Genomic DNA, 17,940 nt, shown 5'->3' on the forward strand with positions numbered 1-17,940 from the left:
ATTCAGTATTACAATTGCAAACACTGAATGCTAAATTAACAAAAAAACTTGTTCTAGAAAAGGTTTCGTAATCTGGTACACATTGGAGTACGTGTAGCAGTTCAGCTGGTGGGCAAGTAGTTATGCCTTTTGAATGGAGCCCCTCAGAATGCTTTGGCTTGAGGTTCTTTTAACAACTTGAAGGAAGAAGATGAATGAGAGCGGAGCAGTTGTGGAAAGGAAGCAGTGTTTTGGTTTCTATTTGGATTAAGGAAATAAACTTTTAAACTTTCTTAAAGGGGAAAAATATATACTTTTTTTTTTTTTTTTTTTTTTTTTTTACCTTGTAGTTATTTTTCTGAATTAGAAAGAATGGGGGTTGGGGGCAGGGGAGGAATGTCAATGAGCAAGGCTTAAAGGTGCTGGAAACACAGTCGGCAAACAAGTGAGCAAACAGAGCGTGCTAGTTAGCTCAGACTGACTGCAAACTTCTCTCACACCAGCCAAAAGATGCTAGCTGTGGAAACATGTTGTAGGTATTGGAAACTACTGCCAGCTGAGGGGGGAGGGGGGGTGAGCTCTGACAGCAGAACCTTTGATATTCTCTATTCTGCTTTGTTCAGTGTGCTCTGCTTTATGCTCTCTGAAATGGCTCTTGTTGCTGTGGAGTGGCTCTTAAATCATGACTTCATGCTCCAGAGTTTGGAGGTTTTATTTAACAAAAACAATTTCAATTTGATTGCTATATCTGAATGAAGTGTTTGATTACCAACCAGTAAAACCAAGGTTGGCCAGAAGATGTCAGTTGTGTTTTGCAGGAGAGCTATGTTATTCTGATGACTTTAATATGTTTTTGCTTTTAGGTATGGTCCCTAACAAAAGAAATTGGGGTGCTGCTAACAAAACTCCTCAGAACTGGGTAATCTAAGCAAGGGTTTGATTAACTTCAGTTTTTTGTTTGTTTGTTTTTTTGCCAAAGCTAGGGTGTAATGGCTCAAGTAACCAAAGTGATTAAGCTTTAGAGAAAACAATTTCCTTGTCTTGCCATTGCTTGATGCAAGAAAATGAAGCCTCCTTCCTCAAGTCTTCAATTGCTGAAGAAAGAAAAATTGCTTCAGCTGAAGAACTGTTCACTGAACTGTTACCTGTCTGCCCAACTCGTGCTGTCATGCAGCTTGTATGCTGCAGATGTTCACAGCTGCCCCATGGCTATGCTGTGGTTTAGTATGTTAGCTTTTGCAAGGAATTCTGTTTTGGAAATTAAAGAGAAAGGAGCCTCGCTTCTTTGAGATGATGGAGGTCTACTCTTATATCTCGGTGTCTTGGTGTTCATGGAGACATTTTGATCCTTCTGTTCATTCTCAGTGTCAGCTGGAATTCTGGAAAAAATGAAGGCTTGAGGAATAGATAGGTGTTACATTAAATATTAACTGCATTTCTTCTGGACATATGTACCTGCACTGGATGCTGCTGTAACTATTGAAGCTTGCATCTCTTATGTATTCTTGCTGTTGCTCTCTCCACCCTTACTTTCTTTTCATTACTTCACAGAGATTAGTTCCGTTTCTTGTTGTGGGCAAATACTTTAGAGGCAACACAGCTTTCTCTTCCACCAACATAAAGGGCGATGTCTTTCCTCCACACATAGTAGGGGAGGGAATTCTAAGACATGCTTTCTGCCTGGTACACACTGAAGTGATGCTGCAAGCAGCAAAATAAAAGCTCTTTCAACTGTTTGGCTGCTTTACAGCAATGCAGTGTAGTACAGCATGTATCAAAGATCTGAAGTACTTGGTGATACTCTGTGTCGTCACAGGTAAGAGATGGACTGTCCTTGCAGGCTTACTTTATCCTCTGTTTAATGCCAGTCTTCAGTCTGAGATAGGTTTGAGCCTCTGTTTCTCATCACTTACCATGGAAGTAAAGTAATTCAGACAATATTGGCAACTCAACTGAAAGATTAAAATGATGGGTGGAATTGGAGCAGAACAAGGCTGCTGTGTTTGGATTAGTGTTGATCCTCTGTGGAATAGCTCTATACTTAGACTTGGGTCAGATTCTGATCTCAGAACCATTTGATTTATGTGCTAATCAGATATTTTTTTGTGCTTTTTCTATTAAGAATGAAATTGAGTAATTGGATAAGTTTCCAGAGGATGTACATCAAAATTAAAATCTAATAGGGTTGGGGCTTATGCTGCAATTTATTAATTTAAACAAAGTAAAAACAGAATTAATTTTTTTATTATTATTATTAATTTTTAATTAATATTTTTTTTAATTTAATTTTTTTAATTTAATTTTTTTTTTGCAAGACTGTGTTAAGCACATAAAAGCTATGCATCCTGATGTTTTAATGCATTAAAGAAACTTGCTGTTTGCCAATGATTTTCTGTGGTCTTTTGGGAAATCCTCTGTAAATTCTCATTTTGAGTTAAAGATATTTGCAGTTTTTACTTAACTATGAAAATAGTTGAGTATATTTCCTGAAGACCCTGAAAAGATGCCTAACACCGCAGAAAAGATTTATTTTTATTGTGACTTTGTTTAAAGTAAGTTCTCGTGTCTTTGAAATGTTTGGCTGTGGATTATATAGGATTATACTAGTCAATATTCTGAAAGTTTCTTTTGTGACATTACACAGAAAAGAGCAGAGGACCTCTGTAGAAACTGCAAAAACAATGCCATGTATCTCCCCTTTTCCAACTATGTTAAAAAAAAGAATGGAGTTCAATTACATTTTAACTTGTGTGTGTGGTTTTCCAGTCATGTGACATAAAAGTAGGTGTCCTCAATTATCAGCATTTCCTTTCCTGTAGTCCTAGTTAATTTTTAATTTTTTTTTTTTTCCATTCAGGCTTTTAGAGGCATTCTATTGTTTTTTGGTGAATGCTAGTAATAAATATTTCTATGCCAACTCATGTTTTATTCATAGTGCTGATGAGAACAATCTCCTCTGAAATTTCTTTTGCTCAAAAAGTTCAAAAACTTTACAGATGCAGTAGATTTCTTTTCAGCTTGGTGTGAAGATTTTCTATTGCTTTGCTGGACGTTTTTGAAGAAACTAGAAATTGCCAAGTTGTGCTTTTTAACTGAAGCAGTAGGAACCAACCTCATACATACAGCAAGTGGACCAGCTCTTTATTTTCATTTCAAGATGCCAGTATTGTACTAAAAACACATACGGCTACCTTTTTAAAAATAATAATAAATATAAATAAATAAAAATAAAATAAATAATAATAAAAAATTAATTCTCTGTCATGGAGTGGAAAATGCACTGTTGTGCTCTCTTGTGATCACATGGAGGTTTACTGCCCTAAGATCCTGAGATATTGTCCAGAGTCAATTGACCTCTCCTTGAAATGGGTAAGAGTCTGAAACTTCTATATATGCGTGCATTCTATTTGCAGAGGAGATGCAGCTGTAGATGTGCAGTACTCATGACTCTAGGGATTATAGATTTATATCCTAATGGTGATGAAAGAGAATTTTAACTAGTAGCTGATAGTGTATTTTTATCACTGGTTTTTAAACTTACTTTTAGCAGTAATGGCTTAGATCAATAATCTATTGATAGCTTATTCAAGCTGAAGGTTTCAATTCATCCTCGCCAAACAAGGTATTTCCATTGTTCATTATTACATGCAGCTTCCATTTGAACTCTGAACTCATAAATCATAAATGAATGTGAAGTGTTCATTTCTCTCTTTCAGCACTACCTTTATCTAATATTTGCTGACAGGGCTCATTGTAACTTATTTCTGAGTGCAGTCAGGCCTTGTTTTATGAACAGAATTCATTGTTGGAAAGGATTCTATAAATAGAACTTAAGGGGCACCAAAATGAGAAATTCTACCTCATTAGCATCTTTACTGGAAAAATCTGATCTAATACACAGGAATTTTGAGCTGATGAAACACAAGCAAATCTCAAAATAGATTCTAAAGGGTTATGCTGTGAATGGACTATTAGTATGTTACTGTTTAGGGTGATAGAAAGAGAAAAGAGATTCAAGGTAGTATATATTAGAATAAGAGGAGAAAAAAACAACATTGATATTACAAAGAAGTATGTATACAGTGGGTTATTTTCTGGTATTTTGAGTTGTCTTCTTCAGGTGAGGCTTGTATGAAATCAAAATCCTGTAACAAAATAGCCCTGCTTATCTTCCTCATATGTAAGAGACAGAGATGTCTCCTCTAGCAATGCTAGGTAGTGAAGTGGTAAAGCAAATTTATGGAGAAGTGATTCTGTTTCAGCATCTCAAGGAGGATTACTAATGGAAAATATATTAATCCTCTGAACTATCTATTCTCATGGAAGACTAAAGGCTTATTGCATCAGCCTAGAAGTATGTCCTCTGGGGACAACGTGAGGATCTGTGCACAAGTTCTGTGTTGAATGTGTCTGGCACATAGTGCCTGCCAGAAGTTGAAAGTCTGGTGCTAGGGCATGCATGAAGACTCTGTCCTAACTCTTCCCATGCTGGGTGACTTCAAATGTGGCTGAATAATTAATTAATTAAGTCAGGATATTATTTCATGATAACAAAACTAACTTATTTCTTCACTTCCTCTTTCCCCAGTGAGAAACAAAGTATACTGACTATGCAGAGAGAGATCCTATTGTCTTGAGACACAGTAAGTAACTGAAGAGGAACTGTAGGCTACTTTTTTAGGTTATGTACATTTGCTATTTAGGAATAGTACTATCTCACTGCTTGTGCTGTATTCTTAGCACATCTTCACTTCAGCTTTCTTACTGCATGCAGAAGGCAGACAAGTTCATCTGTTGAACGTGTTTATAATGAAAGGTTCATAGATGAAACTCATTATTTACAACATGTGTTTTAAATGATTATATTTAAAGAGGGGTCCTGTGAATATGAGAAGTTATGATATGCAGGTATGGGATGTGGACTTTGAGCAGCAGCAGACTGTCAGTATAGTTTTAGTAATTAAAAGTAGAAAAAATGAGACTTGTAGAGTGTGCAGTTCACTGTAGAGAGCTGAGCGAGTGCAGGGCTAGACAGCACTCATTCAGCACTTTGCCATATCAGCTGGCTCCACTAAAAGAGAAACATTTTCTTGGCTAGCAAACCATAGCTGAACCATGTCTTGAATCTGTGTGCGCATCCTTTTCTCTGCCTGCTAGGTTTCAGATACATTTCTCTGAAGCAACTATCTATAGCACAGTATTACTGTCGTGGATGGGACCATAACGTGAAGTGGTGGCCTGGATAAAAGCCAGTTGGTGGACATGAAGACAAGGCTGAATCTTAACTCGCAGTGTGTGGTCTCTGTGAGGCATTACATATAACAGGTGATTGTAAGAAGCCTTTTTATTTTCTCATATGTGAGAAAAGTAATTAAAAACAAACAAACAACTGAGAAGTCATGTTCTTATTCTACTTATTCAATTAAAAAGATGTGCATTAATTCTGTCTTTTTTCTAGTGTTTATTTCAGTTGTTGATACATACAACTTCTAAGTGATGTCATTCTTTCCTCCTGATTTTTTTTTTTTAATGCTAATATTTTAAAACTATCTTTTTCACTTCCCAATTTACAGGAAATTTCTGATGTAAGAATATTTCTTTGACAAAGCATTTTGTGGCCCGTGAACTCAGAGACAGATGTTGGAAGTAAGGCAGTAGAGGCTGAACCTTACCCCCAGTATCCCATTACATTTTGTTGCTGCGTGACAGATGGCAGCAGAGGGGCAGTCTGAGAAATTGGCATCCAACATGGAAGTGCATATGAAGCAAAGATGTGTCATTAAATTCCTCCATGCAGAAAAAATTGGACTCATTAACATTCATGGATGCTTGCTGAATGTATGTGGATGTGAGCACATGAGGCAGTGGTGATGCATTTCACCAGTGGTGGCAGTGACAGTGGGTCACCTCCACTGATGCAGATTTTTCCGAGCACGTCATGCAGGCTGCTGTTCATCACTGGTGAAAATGCACAGCTCATTGCTGTGACTACGTTGAAAAACATTTGAGAATTTGCTCTATCAAACAGTCTTTCTGTGCTCTTCATATCCATTGTAATTTTGGGAAAAAATTGAAAGCAATGCCTGTTATTTCTGAGTGACCTATATAGATCTATTAAAAATGTAACTAGTGCATTTAGAAGTCACAGTAAGGGAGACCAAGGTTCAAAGACCTCTGTATCCTCTTCTTATTTGTCTTACTACAATTTCTATTGTTTCTTCAAAAGCTCAAAGCAAAAGAAACAAACTAAAACAAACAAACATGGTCACTGTCCCTAATTGAAGTTGCCAATGGCTGTATCATCACTGAGTAGTTCGATGTATAGATGTTGACTTGCCTTATTAGTCATCAGCAACCAATATTACAATCTGACTCATACCAGATTTAATTGGATACTGATGGATGAGTGAATTGTTTCAGATAAAATAAGAAATTACTTAAAGTGTTTTGTATTAAATCATGCTCTTTTGCTTTCTGAAATTATCTTTTTAAAGTGTATGGCACTGTATTTTCTAAGTCGGAGCATGGTAGTTTCCTGGTATACTGTGAAAATGTGTCCTTAGGAGTTGGCTGACCCCATGTGTACTGGATTTCAAATCCATACCAAAACAACTGGTGCACATCAGATGTACCCAGGCTAGCTCAGTGAACCCAAACTCAAGTTATTTGTTAACTCTCTCTGGTCATACCATTGTTAACACAGACAAGCTTCTGGGCAAATTTTTAAGAAGCTGTAGTATTTTGTGGTCTTAGATCTTCTAAAGGTTGTGATTCACAACCTTTATTCATTAGTAGGCGTCTGATTCATTGCTGATTATAGTGGAAATATTTTTTTGGAAAATTTTTTATGGAAAATTTTTATGTTGCATTATAGTTGTTCATACTGCTTTATAAAGACAGTGTAATTATTTATATTATTGATGTCTATTTGGAGCATTTACAGCTTGTCTGTAAAATCTATCACCTGCCAAGCAAGAGTGAGGAACAATTTCTATTTGAAAGTAATTTGAAGTGGTCATTTTTTCTTTATGAAAAGACTGGGTTTTGTTGTTGTTGTTGTTGTATTTCTTCCGTTTTTATTTGAAGTTTCAAAGCATGTATGATATTTTCAGTAGAGTATAGAACGTGAACTTTCACAAAAATAAAAAATAATTATATGTTGGCTATAAAATATATATTATCCACATATTTTATAGCTTCACAGTCACACTTGGATTTTCAGGGTAGAAATTTGAATGTTTGGAGGTAATAAAATGCTACAGGAAATAAACCTTACAATTCATTTCTATTCTCTGGAAAGGAATGAAAAGCCTTAATTTTCCATGAAAAGGCTATTCTGTGCATGCACCAGCTTTGTTTGAATTTAAATGGCTTACCTAGGAATGGTTCAGATGAAATAGAATATTATTTAGGTATGCAGACTACATATTCTGATATATTAAATGATTTTTCATGCATTTCTACCATCAAAATACTGATTGTTGTTGTTTGAACACCGCTTTCTGCCTCTTTGCTAGTTAAAGCCAGATGTCTAGACTCCTCCGTTTCTTTGTTGTTGGCTGTGAGTGGCGAGGCGTCTTTCTTCCCAGTTCTTAAACTTTTAATTCCAGTAAGCTGTACTCTATTCCTTTCGCAGTACCCTGCCTTTTCTCCAAGCCAAGGATTGTGGTATTTGTGATCTCTGAGACCTGGGTTCCTTTGTGTGTGATATTGCCTTTGGGGCACTGTCATGCCTTTGGGGCAACCACAGGGCTCTGGGAGGAGTCTGGGCTGCCTGGTGTAGCTCAGAAGGCACCTCCACAGTCTCTGAAAGTCTTCGTCTTGGAGCACCTGGAGGCTCTCTCATTTATGGAGGCCTCTTCTTGATTTCTGTTAGTCATCACAGATTAGATGGTAATAAGGAATTTCAGCTTCTCTTCCATTTACACTGCACTCATATCCAGCTCTTCTCTTTACTTCATCTGTCCTATTGTTATGTTCTTTCCACTTAACTGTTTCCCCTCCTTTTGATTTCCAACTCCCTCATCCTCTGTGGTTTCCACTTCTTTTTTTAAACTTGCATGTTAGTGACCCACCTGATGTAACTGCTGAATGTTTTCTGATGTCTTCACTCTCTCTGCATTCTGAGCTCAGATCTCCCAGCTAATCAGAAAAGATTTCTTGCTGATTTGGTCTCACTCAGGAGACCATGGCTCATTAGTGTACTCCTTCATATCCTGCTTCTGTTTCCATGACCTCAGCTCCAGTAGTATTTGTCTTCTGTCATTTGCTGTCAGTCCTCATCTCCCTTCATTATTTTCTCTTAGTATCAGTGTTGAGTTTCCTGTGCTACTTTCACCTTTCTTTCTTATCATTCAGCTTCCAGGCTTGCCTGGAGTGTCAGCTCAAGCATTGGTATACGGAACATTTCCAGAGAAAATGGTGTTGTTAGGGTCTCTAACCTTGCTGCTGCTATATTTCTGCTCCTTAAACTAAAATTAGTTCTGTCCAGAATCTTAATTACCTGCTTACTATCTTCAACTCATTTCAAAACAGTTCTGCTTATTTTCATCTTGATTTCTCCTCTTGTTCAGATTCTGTTCAGACCTTACTGGGAAGTTTTCAGAACATAACAAACACTCTCCCTTGCCTTTCAACATGAAAATGACTGATTCTTTATACTTTCATTTGGATTTTTTTGTTTTGTTTCTTGAGGAGATGGTCTTCATGGAAAGTACACAGTAACTGTTTTGGAACAGCTGTTTAATACCACAACATGTGTGATGTGGCCAGATTTTTCATTTGATTTTTTTTTTTCTCCCAGTGTTGATTTTTAGATTCTTAATTTGTGTTAAGTGTGTTTAGAATGTTTAATCCTTCCTCTGCAATGTAACAAATGGGAGGCTGGTGGAAATCCTATGCTTCCTAAATGCCTAGGAACTGCAAGTGCTTATTTCAGCAAAAAGTGGCACTGATGAGGTACATACAGCCTTTAAGCAACGTCAGCTACATTGTGATACATTTAGTAAACACACGCACAACAGGGAAGACTAAATCTTTTCATTGTATAACAGCATCACAGCCTGTAACTTGAGGAGACTGATTCAGACTGAATAGTGAGGACACAGTGCTATCTGCCTTTGAAGAACATGCTCATTTCATTTCACCTTGGAAAGAAAATTTATACTGATGTCACATCATAGATTTGAAACCCACTTCATGTGTAATGTTAGTTTGCATCATTCCTTATTGTAAGCTTGCTCATTTCAAATCCCTTTATGAATGGTCAATAGCTAGAGGCCATTTTGTCTTAGCAGCTGCATGGTAAATGCTTTTCATTCTTTCACTTTTTTTTTCTTTCAGTGCTACTGCACATCTGATGGAATTGCCTGAGAATTTCAGGAGTCTAACACATGGCTGGGAGAGCTGACTGATGGTATCAGATGCTGAATGTTCTCTGGTGCAGTCTCATGCTTAAAGAAACTATCCTTCTGGGATGCTTTTATTCGGAATGAGAAAATAATAAAAGGAAATCTGATGCTGAGTATTTTTAATGCAGTTTGTTCCAGGATGGTTTGTTTAGCTTTCAGGTTCTCTTTGGTAAGCAATAACTGTTACTTCTCCCATACCGTATCTATTTCAGAGACTGAGACAACTGAATAAGGTGTTAGCAACTTTGCAAAAGTTACTGTGTATTATGGACTAATGGAGTTTGTGCCAATGGTAATTGAAAGAAATTATCTGAGAACAGATTTGTCCTGGTCGCAAACAGATTTGCTCTGCCCTGCCTGAAATTACAGGAAGAGCTTTCTGCTCAAAGAAATGATTCTTAGGGATGAATTCTTAGTTGCAACAGCTGCAGGGAGTAGCTGAAAACAAGATGTTAAAACCAGGAGGTTTAATGGGGATAGTAAATCCATTATAAGTTTTGAGATATGCTGTATTTTCTTAACTATTTTTGTTCGAAGACAAGATTAGTTGAATGAAATAGAAACTAATGTAAACTTCAAGAAAACTGAGAAGTCCAAACCAAATGACTCACATACCTATGTGATTCCAGTTTTACTTTTCAAATATAAAATCTTCTAATAATACTGAATCTGTGAAGAAGGCTTCAGCTAACTGAGTACAATCTGCTTGTGTTAGGCAAGGATTGGTAGGCTTGGATCTTGGAGGCTTTATCTCTGTCTTCCTGAATCTTCCATCTCTGACATTCAATCCCAGATGCCTGAAAATCTGGGACACAATTTCTGTAAGTTATCTTTTTTATTATGCTGGTGACTCAATTTTTATCTCACAGTTTCTTTTATTCTTCTGGATTTGTTATTTCTTACCCTTCATTTTTCTTTCCAGTGATTATCACTCAAGTTTCTTAAGGAAACGATTCAATCACTATGAAGGAATGATTGTAGTTATAAAAACACAAAACATTCTAGGAACAAGAACTATTCTTCTTCTTCTTTTTTGTATTCTTCTTTTTTGCAGTTCCACTTAAGCAAAGGATGGATACTGAGCAGTCACTTGTCATATTTGGATTTTATGTTTTCTTCCAAGTATGTATGGGAAACAGAATAGTTTGGATGAATAGAAGAAGGAGCAGTGTCAATAGTAGGTAGAATTGGTTCTCAGGGATGTTAATCAAAGACAGGAAGGATAACACCTGGGAATAAATGCATCTTTGAAGAAGTGTGAGTACATGTGACTTTGTCTAGAGAAATCCCCCAGACTGACTGGCAGCTGGTTTAGGATTTAAGAATCTGTTACACAGATTACAAGAACTTTTCAGGTCTCAGTAAACTGCCTAGTAATTATTTATCTGACTCTTGCTTGCCAAGTATTAATTAGACAAGCATCCATCTCTCTATCAATTGTATATATTGGGATTGTAGAGCATTTGATTCAGTGTTAGGTCTGTATTTTATCAACCATCTGGCCTGCCGTCAGCAGAGTCCTCATTTCCACCTAGCACATCAAACTGGGGATAGGAAAAGCCTACCTAAAGACTGTATTTGACAGTGATCCTCACCCATGACACAAGGTTTTAAGAAAGTCTTGGAAATAAACTGATAGCACTTATCTATAAAAAGCACGGTCTAATATTGTTCTGTGGTCTCTATAATTGATAGTTATTGCCTTTTTAAAAAGAAGTCTAAATTGCAAGGTGATTTCAGATGAGAATTGTGAGTTGTCTATTGCTTGCATACTGACATTCACCTTTTTTGGAGCTGTTTGGAGCCTATTCCAAATGAAGAAAATTCAGAATCACTCACTTCTATCTGGCAACCTGCTGTGCATTGTTCCGGGCCTTGTCATTTACCTTGTCTGACTCAGTCTGAGTAGCGTAATCATGAACCTTGTGTATTTAAGACATAGAAATGTTGTTTCTGGTTAAAAATAGGCAACCAAGCCAGTAGAAAAAGAAGAGAATTGAGATTTAGACTTCTTGCTTGGGGATTAATCTGGAAGAATTCTTATCCCATTGGAGTCACTGAATTCGCACTAATGTAACGTAGTCAGGAACTTGACATGGGTATTTGTAATGTATCAGAAAGTTCTCCACGGTAAGTTGAAAAATAGTGCATAGTGGGATACAGCATCTTTGCTAAATACCTGAAGCTAACTTCAGTATGACACAGGATCAGAGTTACCTGCCTGGACTCCAAAGACAGCAAGCAGTTACTGAGGTGCAATGCTTCTGCTTAGTTAAAAAACTGTTAGCGGCACCTCTTGTACAGTCTTGTGCTATATGGCTGCTTCATTTTGGTTCTGAATCACAGCTTGCTGAAGGAGATCTGCACCATCTGTCTTTTTATAAAGAGAAGGCATATCCTCACCTTGGAGTCTCTCTGTGCATGAGAACTAATCTTTGTGAAGTGTTCGCACAAAAGAAAAAAGAAAATGCATCATATTTCCTTATCCAGGTTTGATGGCATTGCTGTAAGACAAGGTTGTGAGTCATTTTACTACAGCTTTAATGTTCAGCAGTATTTAAGTATTTTTACTGACAACTAGCAGAATTTAAAAATCTAAGCTAAAGGAAGAAAACTTCCTTATACTTTACTCTGCTGCAAAACAGCTCATTGTTTTACTGAGTATTTTTCTGTTGCCCATATTCAGGTTGAAAATATATGTTATGATTCTCTATTAATTTTAGTTGAGTCTGCTTTCTGGTTTTGTTTTTTTTTTTTGTTTTTTTTTTTTTGTTTTGTTTTGTTTTGTTTTTTTTCTCCAAATAAAGCACCTCCTGACAAACAGAGTGCAAGATAACATACTTTTCCATAGGTTGATCCTTGTCATCAGATGTGATTGTAGAGATCTGACAAAGGTGAAGTAGGCATCTCCCAAAGCTTAAGAATGTAGACATACATGCACTGTGTAACAGTGTTTAGAAAGAAAACATTTTTTTTCCCCACTGAATTATCCAGCAGTGGTAACAAGTTTTCCATCCTTCAGTTTTCTTACATTCTTTTCTTTATACTATTTAGAGGACAAGCTTTCCATGGGAGGTTATAGTCTCTGAGTGTTTGAAATGGTCAAATGCTAAAAGGAGGGGGAGATTACATACAGAGGGAGAACGGTTTACTAGTTGGATTAACAGTCATAATTGGACAGCATGCCTTAAGGGGAAAGTCTAAAGGATTGAATTTCATCTTAATGACCAGTGCATATTAACGTTAATGAACAACAAAAATAAACAGTTATATCCAACGCTGTGTTCAGCTGCAACAATTTGATGACCAGGCTTGGAATCTAATCTTGACAGATTCTCAATCCTTTCAAAGTAATTGTGAAATGAATTGCATTCAGGAGTCTTAAAGTATATACCTTGAGTCTATCCTGCTAAAATAGGGCAGCTTGGAATCAACCTACTTTCAGCCTTAAGCAGCCTTAATGCATTGGTATTTAGGTCCATATTTATTTACAAAAGAAACAGGGTCCTATTCACTGGTTTACTGTGTAATCAACTTCAAAAATTATTTCATATTGGTAGAAGTGCCCATTATACTGATTTTTATTTTTTTTTTCCCTTGTTTGTTACATAGAGTGATTGTTAATTATCAGAAAGGGAACTGAGCAAGGAACTCCAATGGAAAAAAAGCTTTACTGACAGATGAGAATCTGTTTCTGATTTTTTGATGATTAACCATGGATCTCTGTGCTTTCTTACCTTCCCTTCAATTCCCTGCCCTGGATAACATACATGTCTTTGTTCTGTATAGTGGCAAGTGCAAGGACTACAGATGTTCTAACTGCAGACATTTACAAATGTTAAACTGTATCAGCAACTAGAATTACAGTTAAGTTTGGAGGCAAGCTGAAAGCAAATTTTCAATCCTATAGAATTGACAGAATGTTAATGTAAAACCTTATAAAACAAATAACTTCTGCCACAATTCAAAGAGATATTTGTTGGAAATGAAGTCAGCCATCCACTAGCTTTATCTCAAAGTAATAATTGTACCTATTTGCTTATGTGAGTCTTTCTGGGTTTCTGGCCTCCAACCTTGGAGGTTTTCAGTCTTCTTTCTGTTATCTGTTACATGTGCTTAAACACTCTTGTTGTGAACAACATTTTCCTTATGCCTTTCCCCTGTTGCATCTTGTGACTGTTTTTGTGCTGTTTTGTGCTTCTGTGGTGCCCCTTTGAGAACAGACCAGTGCTGTCATGTCTTTTGTGTAAGCCCTAACTTCAGGTAGCAGAAGAGAACGCCTACATTCCCTGGCCTTCCTTTCTCCAGGCTAAACAAACCTCCTTCTCACATATTATATATTCAAGGTCCCTACTCTCTCTGTGGCTTTCCATCTGATTCTTAAGAGTGAGGGGAGCTGAGATCCAAAGCAGTATTTCAGCCATGGCCTCTCTCATTCTAAAGCTGTGATTCTGAAGTGTCTACTTGTTCCACTTTATAATATTACATTTTCTTAAGTAAAAGTTGATTTGATAGTCTGGACTAGTATTTAGTTGGCTGCAAATGATACTGTTATCATGAAAATGGTAATCCTTGCTTAAAAAATCTTACTAGTAGTGTTATCCTATACAAGGATCAGAACATTATTACTTTCCAAGTTCTGTACTCACTGTTGTAGAACTAAGTCTAATCTGGTAAGCGTTTTTTAAACTACAGAACATTTAGTAGCAATACATATTTCCTTGAGATTTGTGTCTGACTACAGCAGTGAACAACAGAAATGCTATTCACTGGAACACTGACAACAGTGGCTGAATCAGGTAGCACTGTCAAAATGTTACTGTTCTGTTAACTAGATATACTAAACAGATACAGGTTAAAAAAAAACCATGGGCTTTACCTACATACTAGCTTCTGCTGTTGTTTATGGCTGGTGGAGTTGCATTAGAAGAAAATTACAACTTACCAAAAAAAAAAACCAATTTGAATACTGGCATCTTTACTTTGCCCTGTGAATAAACAGTGAACTTCTGTTTGAAAGTGGGTGAATTTGGCATCCAGCACTAACACCACATTCTCTTATTAAAATAAACAAACCAGGTTATTAAATCAAGATCATTAAATGAGGAAATTCTGTAGATTGCTCTGAAACGATGCCTCCTGTTTATTTCCACGTAAGCTACAACAAATATAAAGAGCACAATAACACAGTTTGATAGAGGAAATTCTCAGCTACAAAAAACTGTTTTTCAGCACAGTCACCGCCATTAGCAATTCATGTGGATGAGTTGATCGAGATGCTCTTTGTTTCATGGTGTGACAGCTGTGCGTGACTGTCTGGCCTGTGTCTTTCATGTTGCTGTCACTACTGCTGAAACGCACCGCCCCCCTCTTCAATGTGCTCACATTCATGGTTTGGTCTCCGTAAATGTTCAGCAAGTGTCAATGTATGTCAATGTGTACAATTTTTTCCATGTGGAGTAATTCCAAAACGCACCTTTGCTTCATATGCACTTCCATGTTGGATGCTCTTTTGTAAGACTGCCCCTCTGCTGCCATCTGTCACATGGCAACAAGATGTAACAGAACAGTGGTGGGAAGTTTCAACTTCAAATGCCATACCACCTACATCTGCCTCTGATGTCACGTGCAACATAATAAGACAAAAAGCATCACTTTCGGAGCAGCCCTCGTACATGTACATCATCCCATGGGTACCTTTCACTTCTAGTTAATTCAATGCAAATTTTTTTCTCTTCAGTTCCATTGAGCATCAAATCATCAGACCCTCAAGAACCTCTTGAAGTGACAAGCCTTTAATATCTCAGCAGCAATGTGGAAAACCTCATGCGATAGCACAGTCTCCGCTTTCTAGGTCAGTTGTTTCTCTAGTGAGTACAAATATGCAGCAGAACAAACATATTTCTCTATGTTTAATGAAAACCATGAGCACTCTCACAGAACCTGAACTGTGTAAAACTGGTCATGTAGGCGAAAGATCATGAAAGTTTCTCTGAGCTCCTGTGCCAAAAATAGTGGACATTTGCTATCTAGAATCAAAGAGCTGCTATAAAAAGATGATTCTAAGCCTGTGGAGTATCTGTGTCATTAGTCAGGAGGGTTTATTTTTGGAATAAGCGTTGACAATGCCACTTACAATCAAGGCAGACATAAAGCTACTGAACCATGAGCTCCAGGAGCAGCGTTACACAGAGAACACTGTGACTCTAATGTGAGGAAAACCAGGGTGCGTTACCATCTGTGAGCTTTCTATCTTAGAGAAGAAATGATAATTATATTACAGAACCACATAATTCTTGCAGAAGTTTCCTAAGCTCTGTGTTTCCCAGAAAACTCAAAGGCCTTATATGTGATGACCCTTTCTCTAGGCCAGAAGGGCAAGATGCTGTTCATTGTTTATCAGCCAGTAGTGGCTGATTAAGTGTCAGAAGACATGTTCATTACCCAAGTGCAGAGCTTGAAGGCTCTCTGCAATCACAGCATTTTCTGACCCTCATGCTCACACTCTGGTACACTTGGGGATTTTTTATGATTGAAGTAGAAATTTGTATTTCCAAAAAAAGTTAGTGTCTGTCCATTTTTCTAGTCCTCAGTACCACTGTAATTGAGGGCTTTGCAATCTTGCCCTTAAGAAGCCCTGCAAATATTTTCAAGCAGCAAAGCAAGGCATAGACTTAATTTGTTCAAGGTCACTGAAGAAATCTCTGATGGAACAGAATTCAAGTTTCCCAAGTGCAGCTGTCCTCAGTGGTACTGTCATCTTCTGACAAAGGATATCTTTTATTAGAAGACTTTATTCCAACTGATAGGCTGAGTCAATTTATTTTGCTGCACTTCTGGAGTGGAGCTGTATCCAAATGCAGTCTCCTGGCCAGAACTTGCTGCAAATGGCAAAGCGTCATACCAGTGTGCTTGTAAAGACAAAACGATAGAGCAAAGTACAAGCTGGCAGCCTAGCCAGTTGTTCTTCTGGAGCACAGCTGCCTGGTATAATGCACATGTGGCCTAATGGTACATGTCTGGGCAGAAAAAGACTCCTGGTGACTCATAATTTCTAATTTACACAGATGTAGTACATGGTGGCATATAGGCATTAGTCCTTTTCCTATTTAAAATAAATGAATTGTCTGGCTTCAAATTCAAATTTTTTTTTGAAGCTGAGAAAGTTGTGCAGGTCTCCATGTGTAATAGATAGTTACTGTTACACTGAATTATGTATCTAGAAAGCAGAATTTATACAGGTAATATGTAATTCAAAATATTTACTATGCTTAAATTAAGCATTTCCCTGCTCACCTTCCTCTGATCTTGAAGAGCACTGCAGACCACATCTTTTTCCACTGCTTGCACTGTGGTATGTCTTATTTAATACATCTCTTCAGGCTATATTACTCAGTCCAGCTTAGCAGCAGAATTTGGAGTCTGCTACTACATAGACCATCTGGGAGCTCTGCAAAGATGGAGAGAGTTCTGCTTCACTTTCTACAGGATTGAGACTATAAGGAAAATGTCAGAAAAATTACAAAAAACAAGGTGGGGAGGGACTTCCCTCTTTCTCAGTGATTATTAGAGATAGACACAGCACTCCAACCTTCTTCCTTTCTACAGAGTTCTATTTCCAAGTCACACTTCTGTTTATGCTTTCTGTTTATGCACATTTCTGTTATTCTTTGAGTTGCATAAAATCCTTTTCCGACATGAAAGATGTTTTTATCCAATTCTTACATCTTGTGCTTGTCTCTGGCTATGTTTAAAATTATGTTAGAAGTTCTGTTTTCTTCCTTAAGGAATGATTAAAAAGAGTAAAGTAATTGACAGTGGTGTGAAGAAGGCCTGCTTCTTTTTCATTTGCACTAGTATAAATGTGAAACAATTCCACTGAATACAAAATCAATTTCTCAAAGAAAAACTGGAGTTGGAATGCTGATGGTAACAAATTTTCTTTTACAGGCTGGTAATACACTTTTCTGCACAAACACTGAAAAATTTAAGTGATTCTAAAAACAATGGCATTGTTTTGCCCCCATGGAATGAAATCCTTGCCAAGTTTCCAGGGAATGTGTTTGATAAGGACTGGGCATCCTTGTGACCTTACTAAATACTCTCCTAGTGTGGGAATACATCTTACACACTGTGCCCAGTAAGAATAGTAACATTGCTAACTTTGTAACAGATAGCTAAAAACAGACTACTTCACACCTTGGGTAAAATAGTCCAGTATCTCATGGATGATGTGAGAAAATCAACATGTGAGTGAGACTGGGGGTTTGATTTAAAAGAAAGGGAATGAGAAGAGAAAGCTCAAATGATGACTCCTGGGTAATTAAAACTGTCTAATCTGGCTCCTTTCTGACTCTAAAGTTACGCATGAAGGTTTATATTGCAACTCAGCCCATTAATGATGAATAATTGGATAGGTAACAGAGCAGCTCACATCACCTTCTTTCCATAGTCCACTGATGGGAGAACTTTGCTTCAGAGCTGAAAATTTGAGTGATGTGAAGAGTATAAATGATATTACTAAAGTAAAATTTCACAAAAATACACTTAA

At 37.2% G+C, this 17,940-nt stretch overlaps 1 long non-coding RNA gene across 2 annotated transcripts; it reads left to right on the forward strand.

Moving 5' to 3' along the window:
- The first annotated feature begins 3,216 nt into the window (after positions 1–3,216).
- Positions 3,217–17,078, forward strand: LOC122183361. 2 transcript variants are annotated; one of them, XR_006180248.1, is made up of 3 exons: positions 3,217–4,622; positions 5,137–5,304; positions 15,130–17,078. It is a non-coding gene; the product is annotated as an uncharacterized LOC122183361 (long non-coding RNA). The 2 variants fall into 2 exon arrangements; XR_006180247.1 differs by lacking the exon at positions 15,130–17,078 and adding an exon at positions 9,322–9,496.
- The last annotated feature ends 862 nt before the right edge of the window (positions 17,079–17,940 follow it).

Source organism: Lagopus leucura, unplaced genomic scaffold (assembly GCF_019238085.1).
Source record: "Lagopus leucura isolate 7727_CA_CO unplaced genomic scaffold, USGS_WTPT01 Super-Scaffold_100017, whole genome shotgun sequence".
Lineage (NCBI taxonomy): Eukaryota > Metazoa > Chordata > Aves > Galliformes > Phasianidae > Lagopus > Lagopus leucura.